Source organism: Aethalodelphis obliquidens, unplaced genomic scaffold (assembly GCF_003676395.1).
Source record: "Aethalodelphis obliquidens isolate GAN/ISIS:26980383/991018 unplaced genomic scaffold, ASM367639v1 scaffold1, whole genome shotgun sequence".
Classification (NCBI taxonomy): domain Eukaryota; kingdom Metazoa; phylum Chordata; class Mammalia; order Artiodactyla; family Delphinidae; genus Aethalodelphis; species Aethalodelphis obliquidens.
The window spans coordinates 73,262,635-73,283,650 of NW_020837945.1; the positions used below are offsets into that span (position 1 = coordinate 73,262,635).

The following is a 21,016-nucleotide window of genomic DNA, read 5'->3' on the forward strand; positions in this document are numbered from 1 at the left end:
TTTGATAGACGTTTCCAGATTGTGTTCCCAAAAAACTACAACAGTTCTCATTTCCATTAGCAGTTGGTGAGAGTACCTGTTTCCCCATCCCCACAGCATGGTTACTTCCTTGTTAGTGTTAGCCTTCTGATGGGTAAACAGTAATATCTCCTTGTTACTTTGATTTTCATTTCTCTGACTCCTGTCGAGTCTGAGCATCCTTCATACGATTATTTGCCATTTGCCTTGTTCTGCCATGAATTGCCTCCTAGGATCCCAGGGGAAGGGACCAACAAGACTCTGGGTCAACTGGCAAGAAACGGTGTAAACAGCCTTCACCTGGTCCTGGGTGACAGTCGGCTCTCAGTGCCCTTCCCCCTCCCCTCCCCCTCCCTCCTCCATCTCTGTCTCCCTCCCCTCCCCCTCCCTTCTCTTCCCCACCTCTCTGCCCTGGCACAGGTTTTAGAGTCCACAGAAATGAGAAATTAAATCACATTCTCCCAAGGGCCCAGGGTAGGGTAAGGGAAAGCAGAAAACAGAGCTGTAAGCAGGTGAGAGCTGGCAGGCTGGTGTGTGGGTTAGTTGCTCCTTATCCCTTGAGAGGCCCTGGGCTAGCTCCTTAACTTTTTGCTGATGTGAAATCTGCATCCGTGAAATAGGGAACAGACACTTGGCACTTGGTAATGCATCTGTAAGTAGTTCACATGTTGACTGATGCTTACCAAGCTTCAAGTCTGGCTACTCATAGTGTGGTCTGCACCAGCAATACAGAATCTTGGACTGCACCCAGACCCACTGAATCAGACCCTGCATTTTCAAAAGACTCCCCCCCGCCCCCCGCAAGTGATTCGGATGCACATTAAAGGTCGAGAAGCACTGGCTTAAAGCACATTGATTAAAGCTGTGAGAAAAAAAAAATAGTACAACTTGCCCAGAAATGTTGCTGCCATTGCACACTTTTGAGATGCACCAGTAGATCCAGTATTGTATGGACTAGACGGCTCACAGTAGCACGAGTTCTTGCCTCTTGACCGTGAGGTCTCTTAGTAATGTCACCTAACAGAATGCAGCACCCCTCTCTCTTGGTGACAGGGATACCTCAGTTTAAGAAAACTCAGCACACCCAAATCCAATTGGTTCCCCCTGTCGTTGAGCCTTATGGGAACCCCGGGCTCCCACTAATCACCAGGCTGCTTCAGCTGCCCTGACTCTCAGTCCCGTGCACACTTCTGTGTTCGCAGCTGCTCACCACTGGCTCTGTCACCCAGCTTCAGCCTTTCTCCTTTGAGCCTGGCTACTGGCTCCACTTCTCCAGTTTTCACACTGAGTTCAGACCTCGTCAGCCTGTAGGTAACGGAGCCCCGGTCCTGGCACTGACACACTTGGCCTGCGCTTTCCGCCATCTACCTCCACACAGACATGCCCCCCATTCCCCCCGCCCTCCGTCTCAGCTCCAAGGTGAGAATACCTAGGGCCTTCCTCCAGAGCTGCCCTGGGGACTGACTAGTTTAAATAGCAGTGCTCCCGGGAGCATTTCTACCATGGTTCCGTGGCATTCGGACTTGCTCGGTTTATCCAGGTGGTTTATCCACCAGGGGTCAGTGCTGGAAACAGAATCCACTCAGGTGTTATAAGCAGAAGGGGTTTAGTACTGGGAATTCGGTGCTTATAGCATCGGTGAAGGGGCTGGTTCTAGGCTGGGCCTTTTGAATGACTCCTAGATTGTACAGCTGCCAGCCCCACAGCTGTTACTGGACTCTCCAGGAAGCTGAAGGATCTCAACCCTAAGGTGAGGTCCAGGGATTAGAGTTTGGACAAGAAGCTGCCTCCACTGCCCTGCTTCTTGGATACCTGGAAGCGGCAGCAGGACATCTGGTTTCGGGGTGACCAGCAGTGACAGCCAGGAGCTGCATTCCCTCCCTCCACATCTCATGGACTTGTGCTCGGCAGACCCTGACTTACACGCAGAGCTCCGGCTGCCTGGGAGTCTGCGAAACGTAGTTTCCCCAGGTCTGATCTCCTGAGAGGAGAGTGAGAAGGAGGTCTGGGGAGAACCAACTGCATGTCTACCTCAGACAGGTAGGATTTTGACCGGTGGGGATGGGTGGGGGCATTCTGCACTCACAGTCCAGAATTCAGCCTCCACCCAGCCCCAGGGAATGACGGCACAGAGGCCAGACCCCGGGTTCTTCCCAGACCGGGCTGCAGTGCCTTCTGCATGTGGTGGCCACCTCTGTGGGTAGGTTCTTCTCTCCCCAGGGACGTGTTTCCACTGCTCTGACAGGGAGAGTTCCTTCACGTCTCTCTGCCGTTCTACGCACATAAAGCATTGCTGCCTTCCTGAGTGCTCCAAAAGCTTTATATTGTTATTTTTACCTAGTTTTGCCTGATTCCAGAGTGACAAGCTCGATAGAGGTGCAGGAAATATGACTGAACTAAGTCATGCCAGCTTCAGTATGAGACGGTGTTTGTTGTGGGTCATTAGGATTTCATGTCCGATTCTGGTCCTCATTATTAAACATGTAAAGGGATGTTCTCCCAGCCCTGTAATTAGCAAGCACTTTTTCCTGCTCATGACATGGTTGTGTAACATGACTGCCTGTGGGCCTTGCGGGGGCGGGGAAGGGGGGATGTGTTTTAGGTGTCAGAGAAATGACAATGATTTGGGCCTCAAAGGGGCCTGTGGGAGAGTTCTGAGTTTGGAGGTGTGAAAGCTGAAAGCAACTTCTGGCTGCAGAACTGGCAGGGAGTTTAGTGCCTGGAGGCAAGGGGTGATTTGAAAAAGGGGCAAAATGGAATTCAGGAGCTATCGTGTGCCCTGGGCAGCAGCCTCTTGACCTCCTCTCAGATCCTGACACAGCACCTTATGCAGAGGAGGTGCTCAAAACGGTTTATTACATGCAAGAAAATAAAAAGAGATTCAATGTGGGTGGGAGTTAGGAGGCTCATGATTCTCGGCTTCTCCCAGCTCTGCAGGCAGTAATCATCCCTCAGGCCCCCTGTTTTGGGGGGACAAGTCAGGGCAGCTGTATTCAGGGCTCCAGGTTGAGGAGAGAGAAGGTGGCCCCCTGTAGCTTTCCTGGAGAGGGTTTGGAATGGGGCACGGTTTTTGCAGGAGGATGGGTTACCAGCCTTATGGAGCAGAATCCAGAGGGAGTTCTACAGCAGATCCTCACCCTGCTTCCATAACTGAGTGCTGGGATGCACTGTGAATTTTAGCCCCTGGGGGGCCTGGCATCCAAGGCCTTTGTGACTGGCCCCGTGCGCTCCAGTCAGATTGGACGCTCATGCTTCCTTAACTGCTGTGCCAGGCGCTCACCTTCTTATCTTTGCTTGAGCCCCCCCTGCCTCCTGGGGGGCTTCTCTTCACTTGTCTCCCCCTTGCGAAACCCTCTCTTTCACGGCCAGCTCGATCACGCCTTCTCCATAGCATCCTGTGACCATCAGCCACAGGAGCCCACTCTCGCCCTATCTGAACACCCAGAGCACTTTTCTCTCCTCCTCTCCTGGCCCTCGCCCCTTTCTGCCCATTCATTAGGCCTGTGGATGCCCTACAGGCCTCCCTCCCAGCCCAGCTGCGTCTTCCCAGCTTCTGGCTCAGAGTCAGTGTCAACAATTGTTTGTGGAGTGAATGATTAAAAAGTGAAGGGAGGGCTTCCCTGGTGGCGCAGTGGTTGAGAGTCTGCCTGCCGATGCAGGGGACACGGGTTCGTGCCCCGGTCCAGGAAGATCCCACATGCCGTGAAGCGGCTGGGCCCGTGAGCCATGGCTGCTGAGCCTGCGCTCTGCAACAGAAGAGGCCACAACAGTGAAAGGCCCACGTACCGCAAAAAAAAAAAAGTGAAGAGAGGGGCTTCCCTGGCGGCGCAGTGGTTGAGAGTTCGCCTGCCGATGCAGGGGACACAGGTTCGTGCCCCGGTCCGGGAGGATCCCACATGCCGCAGAGCGGCTAGGCCCATGAGCCACGGCCGCTGAGCCTGCGCATCCGGAGCCTGTGCTCCGCAACGGGAGAGGCCACAACAGTGAGAGGCCCGCGTACCGCAAAAAAAAAAACAAAAAAAAAAGTGAAGGGAATGTGTAACTGATTCACTTTGTTACAAAGCAGAAACTAACACACCATTGTAAAGCAATTATACTCCAATAAAGATGTTAAAAAAAAAAGTGAAGGGAAAATTAATACACCATTGTAAATCACCTATACTTCAATAAAAACTTATATCTAGCTCCAACAACAACAGCAAAAAGTGGAGCAAAACATCCATGAAACTGAGGGGGAAATCTCAAACCAGCTGCAGAGAAAGGATTCGGACAAGAAAGGGCAGCATAGTAGTGTGGTTAAGCTCATGGGTGCTAGGTCCACGCTGCCTGGGTTTGGTCCTGACTCCACCACTTATTCTGTGACCTTAGGCAAGCCACTTAACCTCTCTGTGCCTCAGTTTCCTCATCTGTTAAGTAAGGATAAGGATAAAACCTACCTCACTGTTGTGAGAATTCAACTATTATAAAGTATATAAAGTTCTTAGAACAGTGCCTGGCACATAAGAAGTGTAAATGTATGTTAGTACACCCCTCTTCCCCAAATACACTTTCAACACTTTCTTACTTGCTTGTCAGAAGACAGTGCCAGATGTTGGGGGTCTTCTGAGCTCCCGCTGGATCTCCACCTCTGTTTAAATCTCATACTTGCAGTCCAGTCAGATGGAGATTGTTCCCTGAGAGGGCTCCATCCTTCTCATGGAAGGGAAGAAGGGCAGAAAGTTCCACTGCCCGAGGACTGGCTCTATGGCCAGGCTCTGTGCGACGGCTACTTGTACAAAATGCTGTTTAATCTTTACAGCAGCCTCTAGACGTGTAATAATATTCCCATCTTACAGGAAGCTGAAGCTCAAAGAGCTCAGCTAGTGAGTGGCATGGCTTGCAGCTGAAAAGCAGATCAGACTCCAAAACCTGTGTTCTCTTGGCTGCCTTGTGTGGTTCCCCCACCTCCTGGGGCCTGGCGATGAGTATGTGCGTGGTCCCAGCGGGGGCAGGGTGGGTGTATCGGCCCTGCCCCGTGTTGCCTCACAGGGGAGCAGTACAGGTGCCGGGAGTGGGAAGAGTGGATGGTCTGTGCAGATCTTCCCGGGCCTGGAAAACCCACTGGCATCCATTAAACCGGTGTTTATCAGTTGCCCTGTGTTGAGCTGTAACAGTTCACAGAATCTGACCTGGATTCCTGTATCCTTTTGCCAAAATGTCACTGAGGTGTCAGCAAGCCTTCTTTCGGTTTCTTAGTCTATGGCTTCTCTTGTTTGTTAGAAAAGGTCCTGTTGGTTTTAAGAATAATTACAACCATTTCTTCTCACTTCAGCTGATGTGGTATACCAATTTGCTGATTGATACTAGCACCAACATCATTTGCACAACATTTATGCAGCGACAGTAATGCCAAGTAAACCAGAAGAAATGAGTTCCTACGGCGTTTACAGCCCATCTTAATGTACACTTCGCATATATAGCATGCCTGCTCTATTTGAAGCAAGCTTTCACCATTGGGGTGAGCAAATGATGTCTTATATTTACGTATTTTTTCCCTGCAAGAGGCATGGGATAAGGACACCTTACCTCTATTTTAAATCTTTAAGTTGAGTTTGTATTTTTGAAAATTCTATTCTGTCTTGACAGGTAAGTTCACCCCAAGGTTCTCTGAGGCAGCTTTTATTCAAAGCCCATCTGTCAGCCTTACCAGCTTGAAGAATTCTGTGGGACAATATATGATTCAAGAGTCACTACCAGTGGTGGACAGTGGGTGGGCCAGAGATGGCACAGTGGTATTCAAACTTGGTCACAATTAGCATGTCCCTTACCTACTGCTTACAGATGTTCACAATGATGGGGCACCCCTTTCATAAGAAACACCGACACCATCCCACATCCCACACCTGCCCTGGGGATGTGTCCTGGCCAGAGGGAGTGCACACAGCCCAGCCCCAGTCAGCCCAGCCCCCTCCTCTCCTTTCCAGCTCTCCCTCCCTCTCCCTCCCCTCCTCCCTCTCTTACTCTCTCCCTTCGATCCTCCCTTCCATCCTCTGCCTCCCTGCCCCATATGTCTCTCTTTCTCACTCACTGTTATGTGTTGAATTGTGTTCCCCCACAAATTCATATGTTGGAGTCCTAACCCCCAGTGCCTCAGAATGTGACCTTATTTAGAAATAGGGTCATTACAGATATAATTAGTTAAGGTGATATCATGAGGGTGTGTCCTAATACAATATGATTGATGTCCTTACTAAAAGGGGAAATCGGGACACAGGCATACTTACACAGGGAGAGTGCCATGTGGACGTGAAGGCAGAGATCGGGCTTTGCTTCTATAAGCGAAGGACACCAAAGATCGCTAACAAACCACCAGAAGCCAGGGGAGAGGCAGGCAGCAGATGGGGTTCTCACAGCCCGCAGGAGGAACAACCCTGCTGACACCTTGATCTCAGACTTCTAGTCTCTAAAACTGTGGGACAAGAAATGTCTGTTGTTTAGCTACCCAGTTTGTGGTACTTTGTTACAGCAGCCCTAGCAAACGAACTCTCTCTCTCTCTCTCTCTCTCTCTCTCTCTCTCTCCCTCCCTCCAGGAACTTCTTAGTTGTAATGAAGGTGACTGTGGAGGTGTTGGCCTCTCATGTGGAAGCACCATGCATGTGCCTTCCTTTTTAAAACTGCTCGTGCTCAGGAGTGGAGGTCTGTAAAAACAAAAGAGAAAGCATCTGGTGTGATGCAGAGAGCATGTGTTTTTAGGGTAGATGGACTGCAGTGATCTAAAATCCCAACTGTGCCATTTTCTAGTTTATTTCACTTCCCTGAGACTTTGCTACCTTGTTGATATATTGGAAATAATACTACTGCCTTTGGGGTTGTTTTGAGAACTAAAGAAAACGCAGGTAAAACTCTGAGCGTGATGCTTGATTTACAAGATGATAGCTGCCTTACTTCTTATTGATAAACACTTTGTGGGAAATGACTGTAACAGTAGCATGTGGTAGAGGGCAATCCTGGGGTTTGCTTTGCTGAAACACCCTGAATTCTAGCTTCGGGTCTCTGTGCGTGTGTATGAGAGAGAGATTGTTGTGTGTGTTATTCTCTCTTTATGGTTTATAGAGTTTTCCAGCTTTTTTACTTTGAACATGTATTTTACAAACAAGAAATTGATTTTTTTTAAAGGAGAAAGATTTTACTAAGTCTCAAATGAGTAAAAGTCAGCGATTCGATAACAGTTGAAGGTTTTTGAGAAAGGTTCCACTTATACCTAGTTCTTAGGCTTTTTTTATGTCTTGCTCAGATGGCATGTTTTTGTAAATGTAGTGACTTGCACTTCTAATTAATGTTTATGCCTGGTTGGTTGAATATGCAGTTATATTTAGTAAAGAAAAACAAGAGCGGAGGGAGGGATGGTAGGCTGTGGTTGACGCGGCCCAGAACTGGAAGTCCGAGCCGGCGACCCAGGGCGCCCCCTGCAGGCCGGTGAGATGAGAGGCTCGGCTCCCCCGTGCGGGCGGGGTGAGGACTGAGGGCTGCTGAAGCCGGGTCAGTGGGGGAGGGATGTTGTCACCATACTTCAAATGGGACAGAGCTCGATTTTGTGAGAGCTGAATGGCGTTAGAGCTGTGTCACCGCGACAGGACTGTTTTTGTTTGTTGTGTCGTGTCAAGCAGCCGGCGTGGAAGAAGGGTCCTGCTGCCCAGGAGGCCGTGGCTGGAGGGCGACGTGTCCCTTTAAGGTGTGAGGTGGCCTTCTCCCCCGAGCCTGCCTCCTGAGGCCGGGAGGGTTAAAGACCTGACCGAGCTTGATCATCAGATCCACTCCAAGTGGGAAACACTGGGAAGGGGTTAACGGTGGGGAGAGTACAGATTGCTGTTGTCAGTTTTGCGCCCTGGCACCTTGTGGCCCCCTTGCTTCTTTTTGAAAGGGATTTGGAGGCAGCTTTTAGTCTTGTTGAAGGGAAGCTGTCATCGGAAGGTGGAAGGTCGTTCTAGGCAAAACAGAACTAATGTTCTCTCTCCACAAGGCAGAGGCAGCGTGCCTCTGTGTGTTTGGGATTTATTTTTATTTTCTAATCCTGTTAGCAACAGAAGAAGACTCCGAGGAGCCCCTGATTTTATTACCATCGGAAGCAGGAAGTTTGTCATGTGTGGGCACCCTGGCCAGGTATCCAGGGCTCCAAGTGTGTTCTCCCCTCCCCGCCCCCGTCCTTCTAGGGGGTGGTCTGAGAATTCAGCTGAGGCCCAGGAGGGGTAAGTGCTGACGGCCGGGTTCTGTCGCCTGTCTGGGGAGTGGGCTGTCCAGCATGTCGGTATAGGAGGGGGAGTGGATTATATCCTGAGTCAGAGGAGACAGTGGTGAAAGAAAGCTGGAAAGAGGATGCGGCACCCTGAGAGCTTCTTTGCTTGGGAGGCCCCCCTCCCCTCGGTGTGGGTGCAGGGTCACGCCTCGCCAGCAGGGGTCTCGCCTGTGCCACTCCCTGGGCTGCATGCAGGTGGGAGAACCTTCTCGAGGCTCCTCCCTCACAACAGCTTAGAAGCACTGAGCTCTGGAACGTTCCAGCTGAGGGGACTTAGACACCATTTTGAGGCTCCCAGAGAGGAAGTGGCTGATCCCTTGAGAGAAGGTGGGTTTGGGTCCCAGCTGGGGCAGAACTTTCTTGGGGGTGGGGTGAGGGTGAGAATAAAGCCAGAGCATCTCTCCATCGTGAACATTAGTGACTGAGGGAATGACGGTGTATATTTGGCTTCCACAAAGAGCTTTTATCACTTTCCTTAGTGTAATAATATGAAGTAACTTTATTGATTGTGTGATCATCACTTTATTCATGACAAGTTGGGCACTGTGACATAAAGAGCCCACATTTAATTTAAAGTATCTTTTCCAGAGGAATCAACACCTGGGGCATTCAGATCAATAGTTAAGTACTACACAGCAGTGAAATGCTGCCCGAAATTAATCAGGAATTCTCACACTTACTAAAATGCAATATCTCCAGAGAACCTAGCTTTTTTTTTTTTTTTTTTTTGCGGTACGTGGGCCTCTCACTGTTGTGGCCTCCCCCATTGCGGAGCACAGGCTCCAGACGCGCAGGCTCAGCGGCCATGGCTCACGGGCCCAGCCGCTCCGCGGCATGTGGGATCTTCGCGGACCGGGGCACGAACCCGTGTCCCCTGCACCGGCAGGCGGACTCTCAACCACTGTGCCACCAGGGAAGCCCAAGGGAACCTAGCTTTAAGCTTACTAAGAAGTAATGATATTAGGGTAAGAGAAGGTAGGAAAACAGGAGGTGTGACTTTAAAGGCTGGTGGCAGTTGGCGATGTCACCAAGAAAGGAAAAGTTAAGCCCAGCAGGAATACCTTGGTTTCCTTGAAGCCTCACAATGCAGACAATGGCAGAAAGCCTGCAGGGGCTCTGCTGCCTGTAGATAGCACTCAGGTCACTCAGACCCCACTGGGTGGCTGAAACAGGTCTGCAGGCCATTGCTCGGGGGCCTGTGTGTAGCCAGGAGGTACATACACGTGGCTGGAGCTTCCGGGATGGATTGTTATTTCCCAAGGAGTCTGAGCTGCCCACACCACAAAGCCGCACAGCGAGCAAATCCTCCACAAGTGACCCTCGCTGCCCAGATGAGCAGGGCCTTTAGAGCAGTTTAAGCGCCTAATTTCCTTTGACTGCTTCTTTTTATTAAAAAAAAAATGTAAATAAACCACTCTTAAGCCATTAACCTTTGAAAGCTGTATGTTGTTGAAGGATGATTTCTTTTCATTATGTCATCATTTTCTCCCCCATCTAACACATTTCTAACATACACACATGCCTTTTTTTGGAGCAGAAATTTAAATAGAAGTCTTAATAGAAGCCAAATAATTCTGCATGTAGCCTCCCACCTGTGGACTTAATGTGGCATTTTGCCAGTGGGCCTAGATGAAATGAAATAGTATGGATTATAGATATGTAGATATGTGTGTGCTTCTCAAACTTTACTAAATATCCTGAAACACTTGTGCTGGGGGAATTCTTGGGGGCTCTCCAAATCACAGGATAAACGTACTGCATCTTCCTCCAGAGTCAGTTTTTCTCAAAGATTTGGTAGGGGGAAAATTGGTATATTAAAATATATATGGGTATATTATAGAGTAGAATATTAAAGTTTTATAAAGCTTTTAGAGAAGACACAATTTTACACACTAGGCAACAGCTGTGTCCCAGGTCTCCCATACGCTGGCCTCTGTCCTTTCCCTGGAGAGAAGTGTTAGAAGCCTTGGTCGGTATTTTTTGTGGTGTTATCATTTTATTTTTCTTATAATATTATTTTCTCATTATGAGCTAGAGGTATGAGACAAAAGTGAGGGTTTGGTTATACCTATGAAGCCAAGGAAAGTAACACAAACATGTCAGGGGTTCCTCAGAGTCAGTGCAGCCACATCATAATCACAACCTCAAGATACAGGTTCCTAGGTTTCTCCCAGAGGGATTCGGATTCAGTTGGTCTACGGTGGGTCTCTAAATCTGCATGTTGGACCTACACCCTAAGTGATTCTGGTCTGTAACTAGCTTTGGGAACCAAAGAACCAAACAGTTTTTTCTGACTATAGGCACTGGGAAAGGGGCTGCAAACTAGTATCCCACCAACCAGGCAGAAGAGTGTTTTGGTTTTCTTTTTTTCCTGTGGCATTTTTTTCTTAATATGCATTAGTTGCCACCATTTAAAATCAGGGTATTTTATACTTTTAGTTAAAACTCAGAAGGCAGGACAGCCCTGTGTCTGCCTTCTCTCCAGGTCCCATGGCCAGGACTGAGGCGTGGCGGCTGTGTTGATGGCCCATACTCTCCAGCCCTCCCCAGCACCTCTGCCACACACGCTGCCCCAGTCTCACTGGCTCACGTCACCGTCTGGCCCTATGGGCGCTGGAGGTCTTGACCCTGCTTGGTGAACACGTGGTCCTGCATAGTGTTCCTTAATCATAGCGAACAGCTGAGTTACGGGCATCCCGGTCCAGCAAACAGTGGGAGTCTGTTGCTGCCCCCCCTCCCCTCTCCTGGCCTTAGCGAAACAGCTCACCCTTGTTCCCACCTGGGAAGTGAGTCCTTTTAGAGAGAAAGACTTCAACTGAGGAGTTACTGGGACTCAGAATCCTCACCTCTGCTTGGTACTTCTCCTTGTCTTTCAGTTCCTTCCCTGAGTTTCTGTTTCTGGAGCCCCATGTTTCTCTCACAGACGTGCTCTCCCACAAAACACACACACGCGCGCACACACGTGGATCCCTCCTGGCCATCATCATGGAAATGTGGTCCCAGAGTGCCCCTGCTGACCAGTCAGTTTCATGGCCATGAATGCCCCTTTTCCCGTCACCATTGGTCCTCCCATTCTAAACTCTAGGTCATTCTGTGTTTCATGTATAAGAAGGAACCCGAACACCATGAGGAGATAGTTTTTATGGGAAGTCGTGTTCAGAATTCCAAACAACAGACTGGAAGCTATGTGCCTTTAGAGCGTGGTATTTCTGTACGCTTGTTGGATGGCCGTGTCTGAACACACGGCTTGGCAGGAACAGGGGGTACCGTCGGCCTCTGCTGGCCCTGCTCAGCAGTCAGAGGCATGACCCCTGCTCCTGTTTTCTTCTGAGATACTACAGGGGCTCTCTTTTATTCCATGAGGTCAAAGGATGCCATTCAGATTGGCTACTTGACAGGACTGCATTGTTTCTCTTAGTTTTTATTCTAGTGGCCCAAGCCCTGAATCACAGTTCTCTTGCCTAGCAACTTGCCCCTTGGTGGATTCCAGAGGTGTCACAGAGCATCGCCTCTTCCCTCATTTATCTGAGTAGGTAAGAGCACAGAGATGGTGAATGTCAGTAACCCTTGAAAGGCTTTGAAAGGCAAAGAACATTTTCCTTTTAAAATCTAACTCCTCTCTTGCCTTACCTAGATTGATTCTCTCTGGGCCCTGACAGCGTGTATGCCTTACTATTCCAGAAATGATGAATATAGGCTGCTGGGTGGAATTGCCTTTCTTGCAACCAAACCACCGGATGGATGGCTGGCATTGAGAAACGAGGCCCACCCTCATGGCCCCAAATCCCAGTCTCTTGTCCTGAGGAAATCGCCATTTCCGTGTAGGATTCTAAGCCTCCCCTTCCATCCGCTGCCTGGAGCACTGATGGTCACTAGCTTTAGCCCCCGTTGTCCCCATCAGGTACTGGCTTTTCATTCCTTAGAGATGTCAAAAGTAGCCAAATCAGAAAACATTCAGTCTAACTTCACTGTTCGAAAAATGTAGGATCAGAACCAGACCTGCAGGCATGTTTTCTGACACATCCCAATTTCATATATTTCATCTTAGTTAAGGGCCAGGTGCTCTCATTTTCATTCAGAACATATGCTAATCAGAAATACATGTATGACCACCATATTTTGCCCAAATCTCACTGAAATGTATAGTGTACAAAGGGAGTATCCCTGGGGCTAATTAACGTTTGCAAACATTTACTTAAAGCAGATGAAAGTTGTATACATTTCTAGAAAAATTAATAAGAGGGAAGGGAGAGGTTTTGCAAAAGGGGGTGTGTTTACCAGTTTCACCATGGCGATGCCCTGGGAGTGATGGTGCTAACCTGCCCGGGAGACACTGTGGGTTTTTCCCAATGTGATTTGAGCAGCTTGAATGAGGGCAGCACTGGGGGTACAGTGTTTATTCTGTGCTGTAAATTAATTAAGTAGATTACGTTCAGTCTGGTGGTGCATGTCCAGGCTCTGAAAGGGTATAGCACGGCCCTGGCAAGTGGCCCAGCAGGCTCTGAAGCTAATGAGGTATTTATTGGTTGCAGCCTCACTATCTTATGCTGTGAGGTGCTCTGTGGCTACCCCACTGAGGCTGGGTGTGGCTTCCGTTGCTCCCAAAGCCCTTCACAGACACTGGCCACGGCCTTGGCGGGTGGCCACAATGTGGAGTCTAGCCGTTGCGGAAAAGGCATGTTTTATCCTTACTATGTGGGGGTGAGAGTGTGCCTGTCTAGAAAAATTCACTTTAATAAATATAGACTGAGTCCCTACTTCCTGCCAGGCACTGGGCTAGGCAGCAGGGATTCAGATATAAAGAGACACAGGCCCTGTCCTCCAAGAACTCCCAGCTTGATCGCTCAGAGAGGCACACAGGATGATTATAGACACCGTAACCACGGACGTGTCCAAGGCCCGGAGGAAGGAACTACACAGAGGCTGTGGCCTCTGAGCTGGGCTTTAATGAAGAGGAGGGATAAGGACACTGCGGCCGAGACGAACAGCAGCACAGAGGCCTTGGTAGGTGGCACGTGCAGGGACTCCAGCTGCTACGGGCTGGATGAGCACAAGGGGCAGGGCTGGGGGGCAGCAGAGGATGTGGTCAGACACAGGCAGGGGCTGGGTCGTGGGAGTCTCGTGTGTTGTGCTAAGGAGTTGCAGTTAATTCCAGAGGCAGTGAGGAGCATGACGTCACCCCAGGGTCAACACAGAAGACTCTGTAGACATCTGCCTTCTGCGAGAGGGGTTGAACCCTGACGCCGTCCTAGCTAAATCATGCCATCTTGTTATTTTGGCAGTCAGAATGCTGAGTTGTAACTCACTTCCATGTATGGGTATAGGCCACACTTTCTGAGCAAGATTCCAAGCTAGTTGCAGACCAGAGATTCAGAGATGAATAGGAAACTAGCCCTGTCCACCTGCCCTGTCCACCTAGCCCTGTCTGTCAGAGGTCCACAGGCCACGGGGGGAGAGGGGGACGGACATGGCTGGACCACGTGTTGTGAGCAGTCATATAGCAGTGATATGAAGCAGTGGCAAAGATTCATTTCAAAGGCAGCCTCTCAGAAGATTTTATATAGGAGTTTGAAATTCCAGATTCCACCAAACTTTTCTTCTGGAGAATTATTTATGGTACTTTATTTAATCTGGCTTCCTTTTTTTTTTTTTTTTTAAAGTATAGATAAGTGAGACTTTTTTTCTTCCCTCTCCTTTTTGTGCCCGGCAATAAACAGATCCCAAATGTCACCAAAGCTACACCTGAAAAACAGAAATTTTTCTCAAGAACCTCTATACTGGACAGGATTTCAAATACAGTTAGTGCATTTATTTCTCTATTCAATAGTTCTGTCTTTGCTCACTTTCACAGGAAAAGGGGCTTATGAACCAGTTTATTATTTTTTTAAAAAGTGGACTTTCCTTCTAGTGACTTGACTGCATGCAGACTGACAGTGCAGGCCCCATATGGCCCTGCTGGGTTGATGGGAGCTTCGATGGTGTATGTTTGTAGGTGTGTCTCTGCGGTCAGGAGGCCCAGGTGGTGAGCGAGGCAGAGCACCGTCTGTCCAACTGTTGCCCCGTATGCGGGTCCCCGCACCTGCACCAGGGCCTGCTTTGTACGTGTGAAGCAGGACAGGTTTATTTCTTTGTCTCCCAGAGGTTTATTGTTTTGACATCCCGGGAAGGGAGAAGGAGAGGAGAAAACAGTCCTCTTGCAGCAGAAAGCGTTGTTGTTGGAGAGCCTGACCTCCGACCCACATGTCCTCCGCTCCCTCAGAACGTTCCACGTTAATTACAGTCTGCCGCTGCCACGGCTTTGGAAAACAGATTGTGATTGCAGAACTTGAAGCGGTGAGAAAAGGAAAGCCACAGCTCTGCGGGCCCCCGAGGGCCCTGAGGCGGCTTGGAGACTGGCAGCCTGAGGGCAGAGAGGCCCCGGGTGGGGTCCAGTGAGCAGCTGGCCTTAGGGACGCAGGCAAAGAGCAAGGCTGTCAGGCCGTCGGATTCTATCGCCGGGCACCAGGGCTCCAGCTCTCAGATCCCGAAGGGAAGGAATGACAGCCCTGGCACCTGGGCTCAGCAGCGGGGCAGCGCAGTGACCGGGTGGTTCCCGGGACCTTGACAGTCTGGGCCCACTGGCTGCTTCTCCTCAGCTCGTGTGTGTGTGTGTGTGTGTGTGTGTGTGTGTGTGTGTGTGTGTGAAAATATATATAACATAAAATTTGCCATTTTAACTGTTTTTAAGTGTTCCGTCATTGGCATTAATTCCATTCACAGCGTTGTGCAACCATCACCACTATTTCCGAAATATTTTCATAACCCCCAGACAGAAGCTCTGTACCTGTTAAGCAATAGCTCCGTATCCCCCCGCCCTCCGCCTCTAGTACCCTCTAGTCTCCTTTCTGTGCCTGTGAATTGACCTGTTCTAGGTGGTTCATACGTGTGGACTCACAGTATTTGTCTCCTCCGCCACTCTGTCGCCTCCAGGCCCCTGGAGCACTCACTCCTCCACCCCCAACACCGGGCCTCTGTCAGTCCTTCCTCATTCACTGTACTCTCCATGGGCCTTTCTTTCTTTGTTTTTAAATTAATTATAGTTGATTTACAAGATTATATTATTTAGTTTCAGGTGTACAACATAGTGATTTAGTATTTTTGCTGATTATACTCCATTATAGGTTATTAGAAGATAGTGGCTATAATTCTCTGTGTATATATGTACATATGAATGTATAATTATTAATCACCTGTCTTTGAGAAAGTCTTGAATGAATAGAGAATTTACTCCACTGCAATATTTGATTGTATAGATGCACACTGTTTCATCAACAGAAGTGGGAAGGCTGTGTGTGAGTTTTTGGTACTATGTGCCACCTCTGTTATTCTAAAGCGAAGTATTCATGTACTTAAGCCATATTCTATTTAATTGTGTTTGATTTTAAAATATATATATGAATTAAAAAACAAAACAAGGATATACAGTATATCTTTGTTGCTTATCTCTTTTTCCATGGGACTTTCTTGATTTCCCTCCACTAATCTGATCTTTCTCTGTCTGGAACATTTGGTTTGAAGAGGTCTTTCAGCCCAGCTGACTGCTCTGTGTAAAGGTCTTTAATGCACCCACACTCCCTTGCTGAACAAGGAGCCCCTGGAGGGAGCAGCAGGACTGCACAGAGTAGATGCTCAGGGCTGTGCCTGTCTAGACGGAATGACCCCAGGGCGCTCCTGTCCACTGAGGGGTGGTGAGGATGGAATTGTCAGAGGGGCGCTGGGGCCTGGCTGCCTGTATTTGAACCCAGGCTTCACCACTTATTAGGTGAGTGGCTTCAGCTAAATTTCTTAACCTCTGTAAGCCTCAGGTTCCTCACCTATAAAGTGAGGATAATAATAGCGCCTACCTTACAAGCTTGTGAAGAGTAAATGCGTCAAGTGTGTGAAACACTTAGAACGTGCTTACGTGTGCTGACACGTGCTGCTTTATGAGTGTTTGCCATTATCATTGCCATTGTAACCTACGTCACAAAGTCGTGAGGATGAAATAATTCATGTAAGTTGTTTTTAAAGTGGCTGGCATGTAATAAGCATTTAGTAAATGTCAGCTACCAGTATATGTGTGTGTGTGCGCGCGCGTGTGTGTGTGTGTGTGCGCGCATGCATGTGAGCATATGTATGTATGTATTTTTACAACAAAACCAGCTCAGCTCTGAAACTAGTCCCAGGGGCTGCCTCTAACTTGAAGTTTCCACTGTTCTGATAAAAGGGATGGGAGCACCCCGGGGGCAGAGAAAAACAAACCTGCTGGCATTTCCTGTTCTTTTGAAGACAAGAACAGAGAAAGAGGAAGCCTCAGAAGCTGGATGCCAAGGGAAGGTCTTCTTAGGAGTGTGGCGAGGTAAAAATCAGTACAGCCTGCACTTGGAGGTGTCATCTGAGTTCACAGCAGTCTTACTAGCATTTTCACCTTTCTTAAAAATTTGGAAACAAATCATATGAATTTGCATTCCTTTTAACCTCAGGGAAAAGATCCTCACATTCTGTCGGCATCTGGAAGACTGAGTGGGCTTTACTGTTTATGTGGCTGCCTACAGTTTCCATCAAGATTCTCATTTTTTTAAACCCACAGAAGAAAAGTTATCCTTTATGGAAACCAAGCTTTACAAAACTTGTCTCTGTGCTCTGATTTTAATAGCCAGTTAAAAGAAACCTTAACCCTGCTTCTTAAATAGCTGCGTGAAATGTTATCAGGGCATGGAGAAGGGCTGGGGCTGGAGGAGGAATGGCCTCCTGGCAAATTTGTACCTCTTTCTGAAGAAAGCAGAACTCAGAACTAGCTGGGAAGTTGAACCTCAGCTTCCCGAAGGCAGAGGAAATACATGTGTGTATGTGTGTGCATGTGCACGTGTGTGTATGTATATTAGGGATGCACTCTGGGAACAGAGCATGGTTTCTGGGGCTCACATGTCATCTCTGCTACTCAGAGCCCTTGACCTCTGTGTTTGCACCACCGTCACTTTCAGTGCTCCCTCTCTGGCCACATGTGTCCCTCTGCACTGGCTGTGGGCTGGTACCATGCCAGAGGGATCCCCCAGTCTCAGCAGGTACCCTCTACAAGTATGATGAAACAGCATTATTCTTTTTGAATTAAAGTATAGCTGATTTACAATATCATGTTAGTTTCAGGTATACGGCAAAGTGATTCATTTATGTATTTTTCAGATTATTTTCCATTATAGGTTATTATAAGATATTGAATACAGCTCCTGTGCTATACAGTAAATTCCTGTTGCCTATCCATTTTATGCATAGTAGTTTGTATCTGTTAATCCCATACTCCTAATTTATCCCTGTTCCCCGCCCTTTCCCTTTTGGTAAACATGTTTGTTTTCTATGTCTGTGAGTCTCTTTCTGTTTTGTATATAGACTCATTGGTATTATTTTTTAGTTTCCACATATATGTGATATCTACAATATTTGTCTTTTTCTGTCTGACTGACTTCACTTAATATGATATTATCTAGGTCCATCCATGTTGCTGCAAATGGCAATATTTCATTCTTTTTATAGCTGAGTGGCATTCCATTGTGCATATGTACCACATCTTCTTAAGCCAATCATCTGTTGATGGGCATTTGGGTTGTTTCCATGTCTTGGCTATTGTAAATAATGCTGTTATGAACATTGGGGTGCATATATCTCTTCAAATTAGACTTTTCATCTTTTCCACATATATACCCAGGAGTGGGATTGCAGGATTATATGGTAGCTTTATTTTTAGTTTTTTAAGGAACCTCCATACTATTCTCCATAGTGGTTGTACGAAATTACATTCCCACCAACAGTGCAGGAGGGTTCCCTTTTCTCCACATCCTCTCCAGCATTTAATCTTTGTAGACTTTTTGATGATGGCCATTCTGACCGGTGTGAGGTGCTGCTTCAGTGTGGTTTTGATTTGCATTTCTCTAATAATTAGCAATGTTGAGTATCTTTTCAAGTGCCTGTTGGCTATTTGCATGTCTTCTTTGGAGAAATGTCTATTTAGGTCTTCTGCCCATTTTCGATTGGGTTGGTTGTTCTTTTGATATTGAGTTGTATGAGCTGAAACAGCATCATTTTCTGATTAAGATCAAAGGGGTTTACTTTTGATTTTAATCAGAAAAGATTAAGTATATGTGGGGGGGGGGGGCAAGGGAGGCTACGATGCAGACTGGCTGTCAGTAAATGCTTACTGAAGATGAATTGGCCATCAGTCTAATTTCTCCTCTTGCCTTTGCCTTAAACCTTAGAAGCAACACTGCTATATATCACATATTGAGCTTGGTTCCCTGAGCCCCTAGCCTTTTTCTGGAAACAAGCAAGATCTCTGAAGCAGCTTGAGTACCTATAGGCCAGGAAAAAGGAGGGATTCTGATGAATGGTCCTTTGCCTGGCCAGACTGGTTAATGCAGATTCTAAAAGCACATACCTTTCTTCTATTGAGCTGCTGACCTGCAGTGAGAATCAGACCAAGTCTCCAGTGGTCGCTGCCCCGACCAAGAGGCAGCAGGGCTTGGGGCCTTACCCAGGGCTCTCCAGGCTGGCTGCCATCTGTAGGTCCTTGCTCTGTATGACCCCTCCCACGTGTTAGCAGGCGTTCTTGCTCATGCACATGTATCCAAGTAACAAAATCACTTGAGGAATCACCCTTCAGCATGACCTGAACAACCCACTTCTCCAGTACCATGCGCACAGGCACTCAGAGCTGGGTGTGGAGACCCTTCGTCTAAGAGACAGGCCTTCGGGCCCTCCCAGCCCCCTCCCTGATCATATGGGACACAGGTTATGTGCCAGACACAGGACTAACAGCAGAAGGAAAGGAGGGAGAACTCTCATCATCTGTCACCTGCTGTGCACCACGGTCTTCAGATGTTATTTCATTTAATTCTCTGGCAATACCTCTCGCGAGGTCTCTCGTTCCTACTATTACAGGGAGAAAACTGAAGCAAAAGGAACAGAACTTGCATTTGTGGGCACCCGTGGCTTCAGGGGCTCTCGGCTCTGCATTACCTCACGTAATGCAGGAACATTGCAGACATCCCAAGTCTCTTTCCTCTACTTTCTCACTCCCAAAGTGTTGCCTGTGGACCACAGCAGCATCACCTGGGAGCTTGTCAGAAATGCAGGATCCCACTCCTCTCACCTGCTGAACCCCAGCTACATTTAACTGGATCTCCAGACAGACATTTTGCGTGCACAGTAAGGTTTGCACAGCCCTGCCATTCACCACACAGCTCTTAGGGAAGAGAAGCCTGAGCCGGGAAGAGGAAGAGCGGACTTAGCTGAGAAAACCTTCCTAGGGGTAGACTTGAGCCGAGTCACACGGGAGTGCCACGGAGGAGAGGCAGCACTGTCTGCTCAGAACGGCATCAGCAATACCTGCCAAGCCCATGCGAGAGGGGCCCCTGACCGTGCAGCCTCACGGTTCCTGCCCATGTGGACGAGCAGACGGCATGAAGAGGGAAGAATCGGCACCTTCACAGGCCTTGTGGCCCCATGCATCTGCATCCGGAGACTGGGGCTGCTGGGAGAAGCGGGCAACTCGCAGCCGGCTCCTTGAGACATCTGCACCTGGATGGCCTCTGAGGAGGAGGGCAGAGGCTAGAAAGGCTTCGTTTGGTAGAAGTTTCCTGAGATCCCATGAGGAGTCCGGCTCTGAGCGAGGAGGGGGAGCATCCTGGGTCAGCAGCCCTGCTCACGTGCGTCTGGGCGGAATGAACGGCAGGAGACCTGGTCGGGCCCCTGTGGGCTCTGTGCGTGTGGGCAGGTGTCTAGGTCTTGGGCAAGAAGCCAGGCGGCTCTGGGGAGGGGAAGGAGGAGGTCTGGCAGGGAAAGGGAGTGTTGAAGATGCAGGCCCACCCATGGTACGGTGCAGCTGTGGGCAGGGTGCTGGCGCTGGGCTCCGTGGGGCCTGGCCCGGCTCTGCTGTGTGGGTTCATTCCTTGTCTTCTTTGCCTCCTTCCCAAGGTGTGTCCGCAGCCCAGGTTTCTTGCTTTTTCTCAGGCTGGAAACTAGTTGGGAACTTGGGGCCTCCCCAGCAAAACGGCCCTGCAGGTTCCACACAGGGCGGAGAGCAGAGCAGCTCAGCACCCCCCTGACCCTTGGCAGTACCAGAATTTTCAGGATGAGGGCCCCCTGGGGTGCAAATAAGCACCAGATTCTTTGGGCTGTGGTTCTAGTCAGGACGCTTCTTCCTCAGTCAGCAACTGGGCAGCCTGAACGGCCCTGGGGAGAAAGGCAGGGAGAGGGTGGCCAGGAGCCCTGGGGGAGGAAGAGCTGCCCCCTGAACAGCCAGAGAATTCCAGAAGAACGGCTCCAGGAGTGGTGTCCCGCAGCCTGCTGTCGTTGCAGAGGATTCTACTCTCCGCAGGTAGTGGCTTGGACGAGCGTCTAATTTTAAGGCCAGTTTTGATCTGTCTTTTTTTAATTCCCCTCTTCATGTGCACTCAAATCCAGTTGGCGGTTCTGGTTCAGGCTAGGCTCCGGCCCTCCACCGCAGAGGGAGCTGAGAAGTCCCAGGCCCTGAGTGCTGTGGGGCTGCAGTTCCTCTCCACAGTGCTCTTCCAGCTCCAGGAGCCCCAGGCATTCCTGTGGGCACCTGAGTAGAGAGCTGGGTGGGGACAGAGGGCCAGGGTAGTTCCCATCCTTCTCTGCCTTTAGAGAGAGCCCCCCAGGCTCGGCAAGATTCTGGTGATCCATCTAGAGGC

At 49.1% G+C, this 21,016-nt stretch overlaps 1 protein-coding gene and 1 long non-coding RNA gene across 8 annotated transcripts in view; one reads left to right on the forward strand and one right to left on the reverse strand.

Moving 5' to 3' along the window:
- Positions 1-21,016, forward strand: part of XXYLT1 (xyloside xylosyltransferase 1) — a 190,408-nt gene that overhangs the window by 151,744 nt on the left and 17,648 nt on the right. The gene's annotated exons all lie outside the window — the stretch shown is intronic.
- Positions 19,145-21,016, reverse strand: part of LOC113621518 (uncharacterized) — a 77,673-nt gene continuing 75,801 nt past the window's right edge. For all 7 annotated transcript variants that reach the window (XR_003433208.1, XR_003433203.1, XR_003433207.1 and 4 more), the window contains one exon: positions 19,145-21,008. This is a non-coding gene — a long non-coding RNA (uncharacterized LOC113621518). The remainder of the gene's footprint in view (positions 21,009-21,016) is intronic.